The sequence below is a fragment of the Pogona vitticeps genome, chromosome 4 (genome assembly GCF_051106095.1).
Source record: "Pogona vitticeps strain Pit_001003342236 chromosome 4, PviZW2.1, whole genome shotgun sequence".
Taxonomy (NCBI): Eukaryota; Metazoa; Chordata; class Lepidosauria; order Squamata; family Agamidae; genus Pogona; species Pogona vitticeps.
This window is the reverse complement of record NC_135786.1, coordinates 210,926,264-210,948,143: the sequence shown is the minus strand read 5'-3', so window position 1 is coordinate 210,948,143 and position 21,880 is coordinate 210,926,264.

Below are 21,880 nucleotides of genomic sequence, written 5' to 3'. Positions count from 1 at the left end.
TGTTTTTCATTCCCTCAAAGGAATAAAGCTGGCCATGTTTCCTTTGCCAGGGCAGGTTATTTTGTATTCCAATCTAGATTGGAGAAGCAAACAGACACAGCTAGGTTTTGACTCTCTTCCCCCAGGCGAATACACCAGGATCAGTCTTATGCGAATTGAACTCCGGAACCTGACAGTCACTGCTCAATACCTTTTTCCTATACAAGCATTATTTCCTTCTGACCTTGGAAGTCTCCTTTTCATTCAACCTTCTAACCTCTTTGCAAGATAATAAATTGCTTTCCTGTCAGAACAATACAACAATGTAACCATGTATTTCCATAATTGATGGCTATGGGCCCTGTTATAAAATTCTATCCCTTCTGTGATTCCCGCTCCGATAAAGTTTGGACCCTTTTGTAATCCCATCCCTTCTGATAATAGGTCATGAATCACCCATTTCCACCCATTTCTCCTCCCATCTCCTTGTACCATGAACCACCCATTTCTCCTCCCATTCTCTTATGAAACCAATGTTATAAAAGTCCTGGTCTTCCTGTGCATAAGACGGTTTTTCTTGCCTACACTTGGAGGCATGACTTCCGTCTGCCTTTTATTTAGCTAAATAAAACACCAACCATTTGAACTCTCTCTTGTGTCAAGATTATTGCCGTTCAAACTTTGACTCGCTATTCCGGAGACTAGCTATTCTCAACATTGGGGGTGGGTTTGAGATCTAGGTGAATTCTGGGGGGGGGGGGGGACTTTAAAGTGTTTAACGGGAACAAATCTCAAAAACCCTATGAGTTACCATTCCATAAGCAAGGAATACCTGAAAGGTGCAAATTAGATGAGGCCCACAAAGAATTTCAGCTTGATCCCAGATAATTAGATCATATATTCAACTCAGCACCACACCACCATCAGGAAATTACAATTATATGCCTGTTTTACTTCCATACATATCAGTACATTACATTTTACAAATGAATAAGAGCATGTGCATCCACCTTTAACCGCTGCACCAAAAAGTACCATAATTTATGTGCACCATCACATCAAAGCTCCTTTTTTCCTAGTATTTTGAGAAAAGACAGAGATGCCTTCTCTTGGGTGTAAACCTTGATGTGGTGATGTGGTTTGAATATTAAAATTCAGGATTCCTAGCAGGGTCACCAAAAGCAGAATATCTGGATGGTGAAAGCCAAGGCACCAAACTAAGATTCATCCATCTTCTTCAAGAATTAATAATCACATTGGCAGAAGAGAATTAATAGCATTGATGAGGACAGAAATTCTTCAGCGTGTAGCTATAGGACAGCAGCAGTAGTGGAAGGTGATACTAGGGGAAGATCCTTCATAGATAACCACAGTGACACCCAACCAACTTTTGTTGTTTGGAAGAGAAAAGTAGCCCCTTCTAAATATCTTGACGTAGAAAACCCTGTGAGGAAGACTCCAATGTGAAGCAAGAGATAGAGCTGGAAGATGAGACTACCAGGTCAGAGGTTTTCAGTCAGTCCTGGGAAGAGCAAAGGATAAGTACAGATACTACTATTACTCATGAAGCAACTGCATTAAAGTTAGAGGAAGTCTAGTTGCTGATGCACACAGATGAAAAAGGAAAGTCCAATGATAAAACTGGAATACGAGAAGTATGAATGAGGATAAGCTTGGAAATTATAAAACAAGAGATTGAATGTTCAAACATTGAATTTTTGGAGTGTGTGGACTACAGGAAACAGGACATTTCCAAATAGATAATTACCAAGTGTTTTACTTTGGAAACACACACACACACACACAAACCATGGTTGCCCTGACAATGTGGTGAGATAAAGCAAAATTAGAAACTATAATGCAGTGAGACGTTCAGGAAGAAACTGATCACATACGAAAACAAGATGTGTTGATAATCATGGCTGACTGGAATCCAAAAGTGGGTATTAAAGCAGAACCAAACTTTCTTGAAGAGTTTGGCCAGGAATCAAAAAATGAAATAGAAGAGTGATTCATAGAATTGTGTGATGCCAACATTTCTTTTCTTGTTTGATTCACAGAACTGAATAGATGATTGCACACATGCATATCAACTGCTGGCCAATGCAGACACTGAGAATATTACTAATGTGATAAAAAGATTATTGTAATATTCTGTGAAGGCAACAATTTGTTGTTCATTTCAAATATGTCTCACACAATCAAACTAACAGCTATGCAGATAGATGTCTCCAGATGGCCAGTACAGAAATCCAATAGGTTATATAATTGGAAGAAGGTAGAAAAGCTGTGCTCTCTCTGGTAGAAGAAGATCAGAAACAAATTGTGATATAGGTTATGAACTGTTAATATCCAATACTCTGTATTAGCATAAAAGCTGAAGAAGGGCATTAAAGCAACCATAGTGCCAATATATGATTTAGGTAACATTTTTAAAGTATCTAAGGAGTGTGTAATGAGCAGATGTGCATTATTAACCTTAGTTGACTGTGAAGCAGCAGAGGTATGGATTAAAGCCAGATATCAGGGGAAAATTCAAAAAAAGACTATTCTTGTTCTCAAAAAATAAAGAAAAAAGAAAAAGAGAGAAAAAAAATTCAATGGATGACTGATAGTGCTCTTAAAATTGTTAATGACATATGAGAAGCAAAAGGTGACATAAATATAGTCAGAATCTTAGCTGCAAATGTTCATTGATTGGCACATAGGGTCAAAGAGAATTATTATTATTATCATCATTGCAATTAAATAGAAGAGAACAAAAAAACTGGAAAAAGATACCTTCCATAAAATCTGAACAGTCAAAGGGATATTTGAACTTAGAATAGGCATATTGGAAGTTCAACAGTGAAATACCTTATTTAATCAGGACAAACTATAGGTAATATAGGAACAATATACTAGATAGATTACCAATAGAGTTATTCAAGCTACAAAGATTCAAACTATTAAAATCCTCAAAAGATTATGCCAATGTATAAGAAAAACAAAGCAGTGGTCCACAGACTGCAAATGTTCAATATACATTCCAGTCTCTAAGAAATGAAACACTGAAGATTACAGTGACTATATGACTGTCACATTATTTTCTATTGCTTAAGGAGTGATGCTCATGATTTTACAGCAAAAACTTCAACTATATATGATGCAAGAAATGCCAGGCATTAAAGCCGGACTTAGAAAAAGGGTATGCAATAGAGATGCATTGGCTACTGGACACAAATAATTTCAGAAGAAAATCCATTTGTACTTTATAGATTGCAGTAAAATATTTGACTGTGTGGACCATGAAAAGCTATGGATCAATGTAAAAGAAATAGATAGGACACAATATTTGATTGGTCTGATGCATTCCCTATACCATGAACAAAAGGCTATTGATGCAACAGAAAATAAAGGGGGAAATTGTTTCTAATTGCCCAAACACTGGAAAATATGTTTTATCTCACTATCAGTTTAATCTGTATTCAGAAGACATCATGTAGAAAGCTGCATTAGATTCAAAGAAAAGAGTATGAAAATTGGTGGAAAGAAAAAAGTGCCAAAGCAGGATTATAACTGAATATTAAGAAGATAATTATAATAATTAAGGAATTACATAACTTTAATTTTTACAGAGGAAAAAAACAAAATAATTAAATCTTTTCTATATTTCATTCAGTCATCAATCCAAGTGTACAGTGGTGCCTCGCTTTATGATTGCCCCACATTACGATGAATCCACTTAACGACGATCTTTTTGCGATCACAATTGCGATCGCAAAACGGTGGTCTAAATGGGGGAATTTTGCTTTGCGATGATCAGTTCCCGGCTTTGGGAACTGATTCTTCGCAAAACGACGTTTTTAGAACAGCTGATCGGTGGTTTCAAAATGGCCAGCAGGTAATTAAAATGGCTCCCTGCTGTGTTTAGGGATGGATTCCTCGCTATACAGGCAGCAAAAATGGCTGCTGTATGGAGGATCTTCACTGGATGGTGAGTTTTTACCCCATTGGAACACAATGAACGGGTTTCAATGCATTTCAATGGGGTTTGTGTTTTTTTGCTTTACAATGTTTTCGTTTAACGGCGATTTTACTGGAACGGATTATCGCCGTTAAGCGAGGCACCACTGTACACTGAAGCCAAGGAATCATAAGAAGGTTGTAACTGGGAAAGGCAGCTATGAAGAAACTAGAAAAGAAAATCAAGTTTAAGGATGTAGAAAACAGGACAAGGTCATCCATACTATCGTACGTGTATTCCTGGTGAATGTGTATGAGTGTGAAAGCTGGACAATGAAAAGAAGAAGAAGAAAAGATTCATTTAAAATCTGACATTGGAGAAAAGTTATGTGGGTATCATGGACTGCCAGAAAGACAAGTAAGTGGGTGTTAGATAAAATCAAGCCTGTACTTTCCATAGAGACTCGTATAACTAAACTGAGTTTCTTGTACTTTGGACACATCATGAGAAGACAAGATTCACTGGAAAAGATCATGGATCATGATTCTTGGAGAAGTAAAAAGTAATAGAATGACAACATCTAACACCAGATGGATGGATTCCATAAAGAAAGTCATGGCTTTGAGTTTGCAAGACTTGGGCAGGGCTGTTAATGAGATGACCTTTTGGAGGTAGCTAACTCATAGAATCACCATAGGTTGGAACTTACTCGACAGCATATAACAAGAACAGGGGCAAAAATGCTTGATATTAGATCATGGCTTTTGTTCTGAGGTAAACTAAACTGGAAAATGGTCTCCTCATTACAGCAGTGAAGTCTTTGTCTACCTGATGATCTCTGAGTACCACTTCTCAGACCCATTCCCAAGCTGATGCTAGTGTAGCTCACAAGTGAATTACAAGTGTACCTAGCTAAACTGGACCTGTAGTGAACAGCTAGTGTGTACAAAGAGTATGAGACTCATTCACTTCTTGCACCAGCAGAATAGGTGACTTCTTCTGTGCACATCAGACCAAGAAGTCTCAACTGTTATTTTAAAAGAGGCAATAAGGTCAGAAAGGCAAAGAGAACCAAGGCCTTTGCAAATTTTATAGGTTACTAAAAGGGGGTTTCAAGCCATATGCTGCTTAACAGGAAAGCTGCATCAAGGGAATGTGAGACTGGAGAAATATGATCTTGCAGATCAAATCAGAGTAACAGTTCTGGCAAGCTGCAGCATTCGGAACCATCTGTAGCCAGTTTAGCAAATAATCTGGAATGTCACCAGGAACAAATTAAAATAGTCAATCCTGGAAGCAATGAAAGCCTACACAGGGGGACGCATGTGGCTGGATGAAATGGTATTCAGGGGGCTTTCTGGTTTCTAGCAACCTCACAACAGCTTTTTCATAGCACAGCTCAGATTTTTCCACTAGAGCTTTGTTATGAAGATGGAAAGCCAAACAGAGGGCCATTTGGGGGAAAGACTGGAAGAAAAAGAGGTGGTGTAGTGTGCCTGCATGTATGCAAGCCCTGAAAGTCAATCAGCCTCTCACGGCGCTTGGTGACAGTACTACCATTAATGCAAGAGAGCGTATGCTGCCTCCAGCTGACATTGACCCATCTATTCCCTCCTGCATTCTGTTCCACATATGGAGCAGGAGTGCTTGGAAAGAAAGAGTGTCATTCAATCCCACTGAGAAGAAACTGTGTCTAAAAATAATGTATGGTGTCAAGAGCGTATGGAACACCTGTAATCCCAGCACAGAGATCTGTTGTAAGCATAAAGTCAATGGTCTGGAGATAGAAAAAAGCAGACCACTGGGTAAAATATACAGTTCCAACTGCATGAAGGGAATGCGCCCAGTTATTGTTGTGCAGCCAACGGCATTTGTTTTACGCTTACCTGAAATGGTATATTGTTAGTACCATTTTAAAATAAAGGATTTAATATATGTTGTCATTAGTCCTGTAAACTCTTGTTGGTCTCTTTCTTGTTCATGAGAATGAGAAGCCACATTTTCCTCCTCACATACAAGCAGGCACAATATTTTCTGTTGGTGCCAAAGAGGATGGTGAAATTGTGAAAAACTGCAAGAGCTGCTGTTTTTGTTTCAGGTTGGTGTTCTCTGCCATCAAGTCATTTCTGACTCATGGTGACCCCAGTAGGGTTTTCAAGGCATGTGAGCAGTTCAAGGAGTGTTTGCCATTGTCACCCTCTAAAGTTTCGTGGTGAATGGGGAATTGAATGGGGCTGTGAACACAGCTGTTTTGTTTTATGGACTTTTAACAATCAGCATATCAGATGGGCTTCTGGAGAAGCACACAGTCCTTCTGTGCTTGCTGAGTGTATGCATGCATGTGTGCGTATGTAGGCTTCCCATTTGTTTGTTTGTTTGTTTGTTTTTACCCTGGCTTTCTCCCCAAAAAGGACCCAGGGCAGCTTACAAAATTAAAAGACAATATTTAAAGTTTAAAACAATGAATAAACAACAATGGTTGACATCATTAAAAGACAATATTTAAAGCTAAGAACAATAAGTATAAAGAGGCAATTTACCTCATTAGAAAATAATATTAAAGCTAGGAACAATGTGTATACAAATATTTTTTTTGAAAAATCACTGTGAGAAATGGAACCCCCCCCAAAAAATGGAAAACACAATAACAATCCCTCTAAAAAATCACACACAGATAGCTAGTTACTGAGGGAAGGCTTGTCTGAAGAGATAGATCTTTGTCTGCTTGTGCAAGGACAGCAAAGATTGGGCCAGTCTGGCCTCATGTGGGAGAGAGTTCCAAAGTCTGGGTGCAGCAACAGAGAAGGCCCTCTCCTGTGTCCCATCAGATGCACTTGTGAGGGTGGCGAGAGCAAGAGAAATGCTTCTCCTGATGATCTTAATACCTGAGCTGGCTCATAATGGGAGATAAAATTTTTGAGATATCTTGGACCCAGGCCAAGTAGGGCTTTATAGGTTAAAGCCAGCACTTTGAATTGTGCCCAGAAACTGATCAGCAACCAGTGCAGCTGCTGTAACAGGAAAGTTATGTGATCCATGTAACCAGCCCCAGTGAACAGTCTGACTGCTGCATTTTGAGACCCACTGAAGTTTCCTGACACTTTTCACATAGCTCCACATAGAGTGCATTGCAGTAATCCAGCTGGGAAGTAACTAGGGCATGTATGACAGTGGCCAGATCAGTGGTGCACTAGTTTTAATTGTGCAAATACACTCCGGGCCACCACAGAGACCAGGGCAAACCATACCATAAATACACATATATAAATGAGTAAATATTTCTGTCATGGAAAAAAAATCCTAAAAAGTTCTACAAAACTTTCCTTAATGGGTTGCCTCAGGATGTGTTTATTGACAAGGAAGTAAAGTCATATCAAGATATTTTGCTCCTTGAGAAAGAGTACAAAATACATAGAAGTTGGCCTGGGCTTGTAGTTGAATCTACACAACCAATGAAGAAGATAGTATGCATCATGGAAGAAAAGGTTCTCTTTGTGTGTATGGAGAGAGAGAGATAGAGAGAGAGAGAGAGATTTGCTGTCTGAGGCACACACCTCACCTTTGCCTAATGACTCTGCAATGAAGCTTGGTGTCCCTGAACGGCTTTTACAAACCCTAAAGATATGTCCTGTTCTAATTTTAAGGGGAGACTTGCAGCTACTATATATTGACTATAGATGCAGGAATTGTAATGTGCCCTGTGAAACAATGCAAATATATACTGTATACTGTATATCTGGGTCCTTCCTTTTCATGTGATCTCTCTCTCTCTCTCTCTCTCTCACACTCTCTCTCTCTCTCTCTCTCTCTCTCTCTCTCTCACACACACACACACACACACACACACACACACACACACACACACACACACACACACACACACACACACACACACACACACACACACACACACACACAGACAGCTCTTGCTGTGTAATTTAATGAGAAGAGTAATTTGTCAACCTTGCACCTTTCTGGAGGCTGTGAATAAACTACAACTTCAATTTGCAACTGTTATTAGCCAAGCCGAGAGCAGCCAATAACTATGACCTGATGACATTGTACAATTAAAAAGAAGAGAATGGCAGAGTTCACTTTAAAAAAGAGAGAAACAGTAAAGTGAGGGCATGTTAGGCCCTTTTAAAGTTGCCTCTGGATCTAGCTCAGAATTAAGGCTCTTAATGACTGATTCAAATGAATGCTTTTGATGGTCCTTTTATTCAAATGAAGAGCAAAGCCATTCCCCTGTGAAAGAATTTGCCAAGAGGGGTTTGGGGACAGTGTTAGGAAATTTGACAGCAAGCAAGGAAGGAACTGGAACTCTTTATGTAAATATGTTTTGGGGAAACCACGTTGGAACATTGCTGGGACGTGTGTGTATCCCACATGGAGCTTGGCAGCCCTCCTTCCCTTGAGTATCATAGAATGAAGAGCTGGAAAGGGTCCTGCCCCCTCCCCAGTATGACAAAGCTGCCGGGCACAAAGGCGGGAATCTCCATGTGTAGTTGATTAGTCCCTTTCCCAACAGAACAGGAAGCAGCTGAGACCAATGAAGGGCCTTGCATGAAGCAACAGAGGGAAGCCGTGGAAAAAAAGAGGGCACTGAATGGGCTTTCCTAAGGGTGAGACTTTGTCCAAGGAGAACCGTTTTCCTTGAGTGCATATTTCTAACAAAGAATCGGTGTGATATGGGATTACATGCGGTATGATTTCTGGGGACATGGAAATGTCCCAGCATGAGTGTTTGGAGGAATTTGGGACGGGGTGGTAGCGGCAGAGATCGGCATCATGATGAGTTTGTCTAATCTTAATACACATTATACATTATTATGATACATTGTGCCTGTTGGTGTACATTAAAATAGTAAATGATTCATGATATCGGAGGGGCAATACAGAAAGGGCATCCCTGCAGAAATCTCTATAGCAGAGGTGGGGAAAGTATCATCCTCATGCGGCAGATTTGCATCTCTTGACTCCTCCATTCTCTTGAAGAACATCTCTTTCCCCAAGCAGAAAGAAAGAAAGAAAGAAAGAAAGAAAGAAAGAAAGAAAGAAAGAAAGAAAGAAAGAAAGAAAGAAAGAAAGAAAGAAAGAAAGAAAGAAAGAAAGAAAGAAAGAAAGAAAGATCGAGCTGCTGTTGAGCAGGAAGCTTCAGCAGCGTGGCTCGCCTTTGCCTCCCTCCCCGGATGACGTGAGACTCCTAGTCTCGCACTAATCGTTGTTGGCGAGAGGGGGGAACGTTAGGCTATTTAAGGACGTTACCCACTCTCCCTGCCCTCTTCCTTTCCTGGCATCAGAGAAGGAGAAAGCTCCGCTACGCTGCGCTTTAGGAAATTGTCATCGTTAGAGGCTTGCGAAAGCAATGCTTGGAGAGTCTGGGTGGGGTAGCATCGGCTACCGTCTGAGGTCTGATTGACAATTTTGTTTGTTTTACATGGGTTTTTAGTTACCTTATCAATCCTTTCGTGAATTTAATTTTTTTTCTCTTTTAACACATTACACAGGAGATTTAACCAGGAGGTTTGCAGAGTGGTCTGTACTGGCCTTGGATCAGTGATTGGTCACCAGAGGATCCGCTTGGATAGGCTTGAGTTTTTCGGAATGATGGTGTACATTTGTCCGACTTGGGTTTGGATGTCTTCCTTGAAGACATCAAGGAGGTCTGCTTGCTGAGCTTGATAGGCTTGATGGCGGGCATGGGATTTAGCATGGCTGTGGCGGGTAATGTGGATATAACAGGCTTCTGTTGAGTCCCATTGCAAACTCAGGTAAGCTATAGCCATCTGACCTCCCAGCGCTGCAGATCATGTGATTACAGTGCTTGGGGGAAAAGATGCACTGGGGCCACAACCGGACCAACAGTTAACAAGGAGAAGCTGGCTTAAGGCCTAGGGGTGGTCAAATTGAGACCGGCCGGCTTCTTGTTGTTTTTAAGACTGTGAGAACGTGGGGCTGGGACTCACCCATTTGTTCCTTAAGGGGTCCTTTGAGACCTCTGTGCTTAAACCTGATTCCGCACTATTGCAGGACCCCACTTTGCCAAAGGATGGCAACATCGATTACGATTAATAAAGCGTGGCCCGTGTTTTAATCCATAATCTTTGTCTCGTGTCTTTATTCTGGGTTTGGGAAGGCAAAGAAAGGAAGGAAGGAAGACAATTATTGCTCCTGAAATTCTCCTGGAAAGTAATCCACCTTTGAGATAAATCATGGCCTCTTGCACTGGTCAACGCCAAAGACATCAATTTTTCAAAAACTAGCCAGTCAATTTGTTGGTGTAGAGATGGATTCTGCAAGCACAAACTTGACCCATTGCTCAGGGTGCCTGCCCTGGGTCTAGCAATGTACCAAGCCTACCAAAATGAAGGAAACCATTGTAGACCACGGGGACTCTTTTTTTCCTGACACCTACTTCTGCTAAAGTTGTAGATATTCCAACAAAGGCACAGATGGCAGGAAATAACCTAATATATTCATCTGGGATCTCCCCACATTTCTAAGGTTTTTCCCTTTCCTTTTCGTCCTTTTATTACCACATAAGCCTTTGCTGGGATTCGTTATATTTCTTGTATTCTGCATTGATGCTACCGGATGCCAAGTGCTGATAAATCTCCATCTCTCGCTGCTCCAGTGTTTGCAGACTTCTATATGTCACTGAATGTGACACTAAGGATCAAAGCATATGCACACACATACTGAGAAAACATGTATGCATTGTAGCAAGTGGCATGCTATACACACAAACTGTATTAATTTACCATGGCTCAGTTGCCCACCCTACTCCCAGGAAAAATTCCTGTGAAATCTTGGATGGTAGTACCTGGAGAAGACCCAATCTTGGAACTGCAAGATGCTGAACGTCAGAAAATTAGTTCCACTTAATGAATTACTTATAATCAATTCTCTCTCTCTTTGTTGCAAGAACTAAGGCATAACTAGCTGGCTGAATAGCTCAGTGTTTTAGGCATCTGGCTACAGAGCCAGAGGTTGGGAGTTTGATTCTCTTACTGTGCTTCCTGGGAGAAGAGCCAGCCTGTGTAGCCTTGGACAAGGTGCACAGTTCCAGGATGCCCACAGAATAGTAAACTATTTCTGTGTACCCTCTACCTAGGAAACCCTGAAAAGCGTCACCATAAGTCAGAATTGACTTGATGGCAGACAATTATTATCAAGGCATAACTAAGTTATATTAGTGGTCTTAAGTGACTAGATAGGCAGGATATTAAATAAATAAATAAATAAATAAATAAATAAATAAATAAATAAATAAATAAATAAATAAATAAATAAATAAATATTATGATTGTAACAAGTGGTAACTTCACTTCTTTTGTTGTGCAACTGCAATTGTTTTAGTTACTTCTATAGTTATGGAGGTACTTGGGTGTTCTCCCCCCCCCACAGGCTAGCAACTTAAGCATCCCAGTGTTTTTGAGATCACAGAAGATTGCACTGAGATTGCAATTTCCCATCTCCTGCAAAATATGGGCTCAGTCAATAGGGAGTGAGGTACAATCTCCACTGATGTCAGTAGTGTGATGGCAGATCAATCATTTAAGCAGGTGCTTCATCAAAAAAAATAACAATAATCAACTTGTGAGGTCTTCAATCACTTTGACAGTCATCAAGTGTCAGTGGTTGTCAAGCTCTGTGCTGGCCTTGGGATGAAGCTGCAGTCCAGGATAATTAATTGGCAGTCTTCTTTTCTAATGACGTATGGGATCATGGATAAAGCTTAGACACCCCTTCCCCACCCTGCTTCTCAGAGATGCCTAGAAAAACAACTTTCAAAGGCATCACCATTGTATGAAGATAAGCAAGATAACAGAGATGAAGTTTTCAAAAGAAAAATAACAAAGTAGTACCCCCATCATTCTCTCCTGCCTGGCCAGCAACCTTATTTCTGGCCTGGAAGAAGCAAGCAAGGAGGGGAGTGTAAAATGTAGCTGGGTGGAACTGTACTGAAGCGTTGGGTCTTTGGGGAGCTCCGGGTAATGGAGAAGCTTTGAATTAAAAACCCAAAGCCTGCCCTCGGACATGGAGCACTGCCTGACATCAGAACAGCTCTAATTGATTTCAGTGGGAATTGATTTCATATATCCAAGGGCAGAATTTAGCATTCTGGGTTTTAAAATGCAGTAGCTCAATGCATTTAATGGATTTAAAAAAAAGAACAAAGGAAATACTACTGTGACTAGTTGGGGGTCATTACAGAGGTGCTATCACTGCACGGTGCCCTTGCCAAGACCTCACTTGATGGCAAGGGAGGGTCATGGAGCACCGGGGATTTATAAACCATGCATAGGTGCAGGTATTTTAAACATATAAGTATTATATACATTGAAGGACAAAACAAAATCCCAGGTCCAGGGAATGATTAAGAAAGCTTTGCTCAGAAAAGTGCAGGAGACAAGGAAAGGATAATATGGACCAGTTTGGTGATAATATGTAGTAATGACTATTGAGGATAACAAAGACTACTCAGGTATACAGGATGGAGATAACTGGGATGCATAAGGAGCGGGAATAGGCTAATCCTGCCTTAATTCAATGCTCTCTAGGTGTGCAGAACACAGTCCAAAGAGGATAATGTTTTCTTCCGGTGAAGCTTCTTTATACAGTTCAGAACTCTGGGAAAAAAAATCAGTTTTGATGACCAGGTGGAGAGGTTGTACGTGCAGAAGAGATGCAGTCTCCTTGAGATTGTCCTTCTCTACATGCAAAGAGGGAGGAGGCTAGGGCTGACCTGCTCCTTTTCCCCTTCACATTCAGGTCAGTTTGTTTATTTATTTATTTATTTATTTATTTATTCATTCATTCATTCATTCATTCATTCATTCATTCATTCATTCATTCATTCATTCATTTGATTTTTACGCCGCCTATCTGGACTATTCGTCCACTCACTATTTAAGCGATCCTGCACTTAAATAGTGCTTCTGTTTCATCTACTTGTCTCCAGGTTGATCCCAAGTATACATGCATACCTGCTCATTGGTGGACAGGTTCTAGCAGCTTCTCAATTGTCATCATTTCATTTTGGGTTAATTATTTTTTAAAAAAAAATTGCCTTAAACACCTTTCTTAACATGTAGGACATGTTTGTGTTAGCCTGGTATTTCCTTGGCCGTGAGCATTGTGGCTTACAGGCATCTGACTGGTGCTCAGATCCTGATGGCAGGGGATTTCTTTTGCTTTCAAAGTGTAAACAGTGTGCTTATATGTGATTGTATTTATTTTCTTTGACTGGTATCAGATGTTGAGTCAATAGGCACCAAATGCAGCAAGAAGTCATAGTTACTTCCTGTTTACAGGCTTCCTATTAGGATAATTTGCAGGCAGGGAATCTGAAGCTTGGTAATGCCACCTTTGAGTTTGGCCCCTCCAACTGTGTCCTTTCCCTATGTGGTTTGGGCATGTCTGTTATACATTTACTGAACCCAGTGTCTCATTACTCCCTTTCCAAACCTGTCATAGAGACTCTTCATTTTAGTTTCTTTTCATTCTGCTAGAGTCTGCCTTAATGAAAATGAGTCATTCTGAGGCTACTCAATTTTGTTCTCTTACTGTACTCTCTTTAGGATGGCAGACATCTCACCTGTCCTTCACAACATTTCCTTCAGGGAGTGGAAAAGTCTAAGTATGATCTGAAATACAGAGATCCAATTCTTTAACAAGACGGCAGGAATAGCTGCTGATAGTCTGTAGCTATAGGCAACTTCCAAGCAAGTAACATGACTGAGGTGGAGATTTGGATTTTATTTGCAGGAACTAACTGGGAAAGAAGTTAAGCTCTCAGAAAGAATAATGACACAGTTCATTAATCTAAAGACTATCACTCTGGATAGAAGATAAAAACCAGATGGTTGTATATCTCTTTGGAATATGTTTCAAGTTGCGAAATAAATTTGAGAGAACGTGATCTGTCACCATTGCAACCAGAATCAGTGAATGAATGGGATGATTCTCCCTCCCACCTCCACAGTACACATAATCACCTCTGCTAAAGAATGTCACCTCTTTAATGTGGCACATCAAGTTGTGAGAGATGCATTTCAAGAGCAACTTCCTGCATAGAGGGCACAAAGCCTTTGGACAGTAGAGGACTACATGTTTGCAACAAACCAGAAACGATGGTTAAGAATAGATAAAACCAGAGCTTCCAAACATTGCTTTTTTGAACTACAGCTCCCAGAATGTTACAGCATGGATGGCTGTGGACATGATGATTGGGGTGGTCTAGGTGTTATGCTCTGAAAAAGCAATATTTTCAATGCTTTAGACAAACCAGCAATTGTTTTGAAGGCCCTATCACAGATTGGATGTAGTTTACAGAAAAGAATAGGCTTCTTATGTTTCAGTAACACTCTTTTGAGAAATACAAATATCTACCAGGTTTGCTAGCATGGACTTCTACTCTTTCCTGCTCCCATGTCAGATTTATGGCCAGATCCATCATTGTTGTATAATCAAGTGGAATCTATTCCTTTTTTGTGTGTACTGTACTTTTTTTAAAAAAAAAGTGTGCACACTTTTGTAATTATTTTGAAAACACTATGCACTCTTTGAATACACTCCCTCATTAACTAAAATGTACTTATGCATGTTTATGTGCATGTTTGAAATGTGTACATTTTCTACAGCCATCTGTCAGAGTATGGACTCTGGAGTACAGATTGCAATTGACCTGTGGACAGTCTGGGAATCGTAGACTAGGTGGCGTCTGGGAAAAGGCTATATTCCTAAAAGGCCCGCCACTCCTGCCACGTTCCTAACTATCGCTTCCATGATTTTATAGAAATGTTGCATGAATAAAGTGATATTTGAACTTCAGTTGGCAGTTCAAATAGTGACAGATCACCTCTGAGATGCCCAGTTTCCAGAGTTTGCAAAAAGACTGTTAGTTCATATATGGAACTAAGTAGAGAGCTAAGAACTGATGGATAGTTCAGCAGTTTAAATATCCAGTCGTGGAGCCAGAGTTGGGAGTTCAATTCCCCACTATGCTTACTTGACAGAGGCAGGACTCGAAGATCCATAGGGCCCCTTCCAGTTCTGCACTTCTAAGATGATGATGATAGTTCTGGGTTCTGTGTCAGTATAAAATGGCCCCTTGGTTTTCAATGTGGAAGAGGAAGTAACTTGGAATTTGTGTTTCCAGATCGCCAGAATCACATTGCCTGAGATTCCAGGGGTAAAAACCTCAGACAGAGTGTGTAGGCTTTGTTGTGATGTCACTCATGAGATAAATTCTTCTGTTGTCATAGAGACAGGTTGGGCAAAGGACTGCTTTTTGGTAAGTGGTTGGGCAAACTGTCATGATGAGAATCTGGTTAAATAAGCCCAGAATATGAGTAAACTATCTCTAATCAGGCAATTTGTTGGGCAGCCAAAGCCCCCCCCCCCCCCCAGGACTGCAATAGTTGCCGCCATCACCATCCCTGTACAGGCTCACACCCTGTGAAATGTTACCAAGGGCACATGCTGTGGGGAACTTTTCAAGATTCTAATCTGCTACTGGACCTTGTGGAAGTTGTTCTAACAGTCTGTGGGAGTTCACCCCCTCCCCAGGTCCTGAACCAAGTTGTTAAAGCATGCACAAGAAAACTCACAAATCACCACGCTGACATTCTACTCTCTGCTTTGCTCCAAATGATGTGATTGACTCCAATGCATGGGCTTTCCAGTCCTTTCCTTAATCCCCTCCTCTCTCTCTCTCTCTCTTGCTCCTGTCTTTTTGGTGTGCTGTTACTGTAGAAGCACTGTACACATTCAGTGATACAAACACTGTCACATTGAGCCCTGATGCCAGTTGGGAATGAGTGAAGATGGAAAACCACCTCACTTACAAAAATCCAACTCTTCCTTTTTCCATGGCTCCTTACTCTCAGATTTGTCTCCTGGCCTGGAAACCCCAGGAAGTATAGGAATTCTCTGAGATGTTGGCTCATGTCCTTTGTCCTGGCAACCCTACTTGGAATTGATGGACACAGCACATAATCTTGCATTCTGTTTAGGAACTGCACAACAATGAACGCCTTTCATTTAACCAACTGTTAGCCAAGTTCCCAATGCTTTTTTGATTAGACAAAATGATTTTATATGTTATGCCTTGGGATGTTTCTTCAATTTCTACTCCTCCCATTCATTCCCTCCCACAAACCTTCTATTCTTTGGCCTCAATAACTCTTTGTGTGCTGACTTTTATTCCAAATAGTGAATTATATGGTTTGACTAGATAAATAGTTCTTCTGACCAATCTGCTTAAATTTATGTGGCTAGAGCTGGCACGGCAGCAGATTGAAGTTCGGGGCTTTAATAATTATTTTTCCCTGTCACTTTCAGTTCTAAGGCAGTTTATAGATAGAGGAATTTCACTCCAAAGCAAACAGAGTCAGAATCAAGAATATTTTTCCTGTAGCTTCTTGTTCAAAAGTGTCTGACAACTGCTAAACATTCAGACATTCAGATCTATCTAATAAAATGTAGAATGGGCATGGATGCATTGCTTAGAAAGAGTAGGAAAACCTCACCCTAGAAGAAGGCTGGTTTGCATAAATTTTGCATGTGCTTGTTTATGGTGACAGATGAAAATTTGGAAATTTAAATAGATACTTATATAGAGAGAGAGATCATGTCTAAATGGATGCATTTAAAAATCTTAGTTGTGTAGAGAGAACTTTGATCAGGTTGCCTTTGTATCACCTGGTGGTTGGCCCATCATGCAGTCCAAATGCTAACATTTCCTCACTACTTTCAAGGCTCCTTCTCCATCTTCCTATGATTCCTTTTCCAACTTTGGTTTAGACACGGACTGGGCAACCATTCAGATAAAGAAATCCCTTTAATAGACCATTGTCCTCTAGTAGCCTTGCTAATAAACAGCTGCCCTATTTTAAAGTATTTGATGTATCTTTAAAAAAGACACTTATCCATTTTTTCCATTGTACCTTGGCTTTATTGTAAGAACATAAAAAGAGCTACTTTGTTCACTTCTCACACTGTGGCCAAGCTGATTCCTATGTGTTGCCCATTAACAGATTATAAGTACCTGTACCTTGAGTTTCATGTTCCTCAACTACAGACATATAGAGGTGGCTGGCCTTATTCTGAGAGGTGGCGTTCATAAGGATATGTCCCCTTATTTGTAAGGGCAAGTTGAGCAATTCTCAGGAAAAGTGTACTTCTCAAGCAGAAGTTCCCAAATTGCCTCCAGCCCCATATAGGTCACTGTCTTTTTCTGAAATGCTTCCTCCATACCCTGTCCAGTTTACTGTTTTGCCCATGCCTTTTGTTTAACTAGCGAAATGCTGTAGTGTAGGAATTCTGGATTCTTTAATCAGTCCACCTACAGAGCAATCTATGCTAGCTATCTGTAAGTGCTGAATATTTGAAAGTACAGTACATTTGCAAAAGACATGTTAAGTATCCAGGCACGGAGACGGAATATATTTTTATGGAAGGTTCCAGGGCTTCTATTCTGAGATAAAGCTAAGGTCCTTTATTTAAATACAGTCCCCTCCTTTTGTTGAATATGCTATCTGCTGCACAATAGGTGATATTATACCCATTTGGGACTCTCCTGTTTCTTCTTATATATGAACTTCCATGTCTTGAAATTGATTCTGATCATATGACTCAAATATGGAGTCTACCTTTATAGTTACCAGTGCTTTTGGCCTGAAACACAGCTGAGCAGAGCTGAATAGAGCGCCTGCTGAACAGACATTAACTTGCATGCCAACGTCATTCTTCTGGAGTGATTAAAAACTGAAATCTACATATCTCGCAGGAAGACAGATGATGGTCAAAGAGGTTGTACTGACAACTGACAACACAAAACAATGGCCACTACTTATCAAGGGTCTCTTCTGTTTTATACTCTATAGAGTCAGTAAGTCAGTGAAGACAACACACATTAGCTAACCAGCTCTGTCCTGGGGGAATTATTAATACTGTATTACTGGTGATGCAACTGAACCAAAGTGAGAAGCTGGCAAAACAGAATAAAAACACAGCATTAGCTGCAGAACACAAGGGATAAAAGGGTTGGACACAGATTAAAAACAACAACATAGAACCAGTGTTTGACAACTGGGAAATGTTCAAAGGAGAAGATAATTCCCGAAGTTATTCATTTCTCAAACTGTATTCCAGAGAACTGTTGGGTTCCTCAGTCAAAAAATAAAATAAAATAAACAAACCCATTAAAACCCTACAATTGTGGACAAACCTTCCTAAACGTCAGTTGTTCTACAACTATTTTTATTGATTGATTTAAACACGCTTTAGTCATTTTAATTGTTCTCATTTTAAAGCAATTTGTTGCTAACTCATCAGTAACAATTAAAGTAACAAATTGATTTTATTAAAATGAAGAAATTATTGTCTGAATTAATGGCAGCAAATTAGCTTTTAAAAATGAACAGTTCTAAGCTCTGTCATTGTCGCAACATATGTGAAGACATAACATTGCAGAAGGCGGCCTTATAGGATGGGGTATAAAGCTTAGGCACTCAGAAGTGGGTTCTAAGAAAGGACTCCTTCCCTTACACTTGCAATAGCATCAAGTCTTGGGGTTCCCCAATTTGTTGCTATGTCACCATGTCTGATTGTACAGGGATAGGATGAAAAATTGGAACAAGGAAAACCCTGCCCCTACACCAAAGAGGCCCCTGTGAGGCAAGAATGATACATTTGCAGTTGCTTGCAGCAAGGTTTTTACTGCAGGTTACCTGCAAACAGCTGCAAAATCACTGGAAACACATGTCATATTTTAATATGATTCCTTACATTAAAGCAGGATATGAAGCAGCTGCTGACCTTACAATGCTTGGAGGCTTCCTGGTTACTGACCGTACCAAGGTCAGGGCACCAGCTAACAGTCCTTGCATATAGTGAAAACCGAGCCACTGGAACTACCTTTCCAGCCAAGAGCAACGTGGCCAGCGGGCCAGTACTGAAATAGCCAGGAAGCCTTCTAGCACTGGCCGCATGATTATGCTCCTCTTAACTGAGGTTGCTCCCCTGACCCTGGCATTGTCCGTAGCTGAAGGCCTTCCAACATGGCCAAAATGGAAGCCCTAATATGGTTTTTAGAAGTGTACATAAGTGCCATTTTAAAAACTGCAATACTGCTTGCCTTGTGTGCAGCAACAGTAGGCACTATAAAATAGCATTCGCTTCTCCCCCCCCCCCCCCAACATGCAGTTATGGCCTTAGAGAGACAGGGATTGTATTTCATCAAATTCCAGTCATTTTACTTCCCTCTTGCAGCAAAGTGGTGAACATTAAACTTCTGTAGAGAGTCATTATAGTGCAAATGCCAACTGGAAGAGCCCTTGAAGCAATGGTGGTAAGAAGGGCCTCCAGATATGCAGAAACATGCTACAGCTTCCTCCCTCTCCCTTTTTGTTCAGGCAGATGGTATAATTTGAAGCTTTCAAGACTAATGGAAATATCAGCCTATGGATCTTTGCGATGTAGCTGATTGATCTTGGGCAATAGCAGCAGATGCTGCTTTCTGCCTTATTTCTGAAATGAGATGGGAAGCACCCCCAATTAGTAACCAAAGGCTACTTATACTTCAGCTAAACTGCTAACTGGTATACATAAAATGTCTAGGCCCATTATGGAGATAGAACGAAAGACCTACACATGAAATCAGTGGAATACAATAGAGGAGTTGTAGGTGGAGCTGAAAGTGTGATAAAATAACAAGAGCAGAACAAAAATATTATGTTCAAAAGAACAAGAGATCTATTATTTAATGGCAAAATAGAGCGCTCGCTCTCTCTCTCTCTCTCTCTCTCTCTCTCTCTCTCTCTCTCTCTCTCTCTCTCTCTCTCTCTCTCTCTCTGTGTATGTGTGTGTGTGTGAGAGAGAGAGAGACTTCCTATGTCTTGCAGACCTTAAAGAGACATTTGCCCTTTGTGCGTCCATGTCAGAATTCATATGTCCTGAGGAAAAAAGTAGCTGTTTTGAGAAACTATAAAGCGGCAATGAACAGGCAAATGCTTGGAATGGCTGAATTAAATTTTATGGAACAGATGTTATGTCCCAGAGCTCCAGAGCTGCTGCCAGCTTTGTTTGGTGTCAGCCCTTTGGTAAATGGATATTCATAATGAATTTAGCTGCTAATTTGCCCATAAAAATCTATGTTAAACTAATGTTAAGGGACTGTCTCTTAAACCTACCAAAGCCATGCCATTTAGGATAAATGGCTTCACCTGTCTTTACTGTGCTCTTCTCTTCCTGGATGTTGGGAAAAAAAGGGTTGAACAGAAGGGGTGGGGTGTTATTAGATGCATCTCCTGTGGCAAGATGAGTGGGCTAGCTGCACATCTGGAAATCTCAGATTGTTTCACCGATGAGGCTTAAAGAGGTTTTTGTTTCACTTGGTCTGTAGTGCATATGCAATTTACATTAAAACACTGGCCAGAATGCTATCTGTAGACTTCTCTTTCTGTTTTACATTAACAACTAGACATTCACATTAAGAGCAGGAGAGACACATTGGTGATTTAAGCCGATGCACTGCAGTGGCACAGTGGTTAAAGTGCTGGTTTTAAAATAGGAGAGAGCTTGGCTCAAATGCTAATACTGACTTGGACCTTTGATGCTCTCTCCACCTAGCTGACCTCACGGATCGGTGTGAGAATAAAACGAGTAAGGGAAACCTTGAGTTACATTGAGAAAGTGTCAAAGATGCACTATGTAACTTCTTCCTAGTAGGAATGTGGAACAATCTTGGTGTCACTTTTTTTGTATTTTTGTCCTTTGTCAGCAAGATTTTGTGTTGGGTACAGTCTTTTTTGGGGGGTGCTTTTTGTGATATGCATTTTTAGTTATGTATTCTCCTAGGATGGTGATGGTGAACCATTTTGGGCCCAAGTGCCCAAACTGAAAAAAACAAAAAACAAGAAACCAGTGGGCAGTGGACGTGGAATACACGGAGATGCCTCAAGAAATGGTGGTAGAAGCAGAAGTGGCAGCGGAAGGGGGAATACTGGGCACAGAGGTGTCTCAAGACCCCACTCTGGATCTGCTACCAGCACCAGCTGCTCTGGATCCTGGCCCACGGAGAAGGCAGCCATCTTCTCATGTTTGGCAGGGAGGGGAGTAGCAAGCCGGCAACTTATGGCTCGCGTGCCCGCAGAGAGGGTTCTGCATGCCAGCTGTGTCACAGATGCCATAGGTTCATCATCGCTGTCCTCGGACATTGATTAAAGTGGGTTTTCTGCATTTTCCTCACAAGTGTTTGCATTTGGGGGCACATTATTTTGTGCATACAAGTGGTGCCTCGCTTAACGACAATAATCCATTCCAGGAAAATCGCCGTTAAGCAAAAACATTGTAAAGCGAAATTAAAAACCCCATTGAAACGCATTGAAACCCATACAATGCATTCCAATGGGGTAAAAACTCACAGTCCAGTGAAGATCCTCCATACGGCGGTATTTTTCGCTGCCTGTATAGCGAGGAATCCGTCCCTAAGCACAGCTGGGAGCCATTTTAAGCACCCGGTGGCCATTTTGAAAACCCGACAATCACCTGTTTTTGATCGTCGTAAAGCGAAAATTGGTTCCCGAAGCAGGGAACCAATCATTGCTAAGCAAAATTCCCCCATTTAGATCATCGTTGTAAAGTGGCTTCGTCGTAATGCAGAGCAATCAGTAAGCGAGGCACCACTGTACTCTGTTTCTCCAAAATATTCTGTTACCATTGCAAATGTGCGGAATCCTGAAATGAGGTGCTTTTCTTCTCACAGCAAGTCTACAAAGGTGCCAAAGGTCTCCTTTAATCAAGACTGTCAAACCCAACAAGAGTCTTCTCCAACTCTACTTCCTGGTGTGATGTGCTCCCTGTGAATGAAAGTTTTTAGGATATATTTATTTATTTATTTATTTGCAGTATTTTATGGGCACCAGAACTCTCAAATGGTAATAAGAG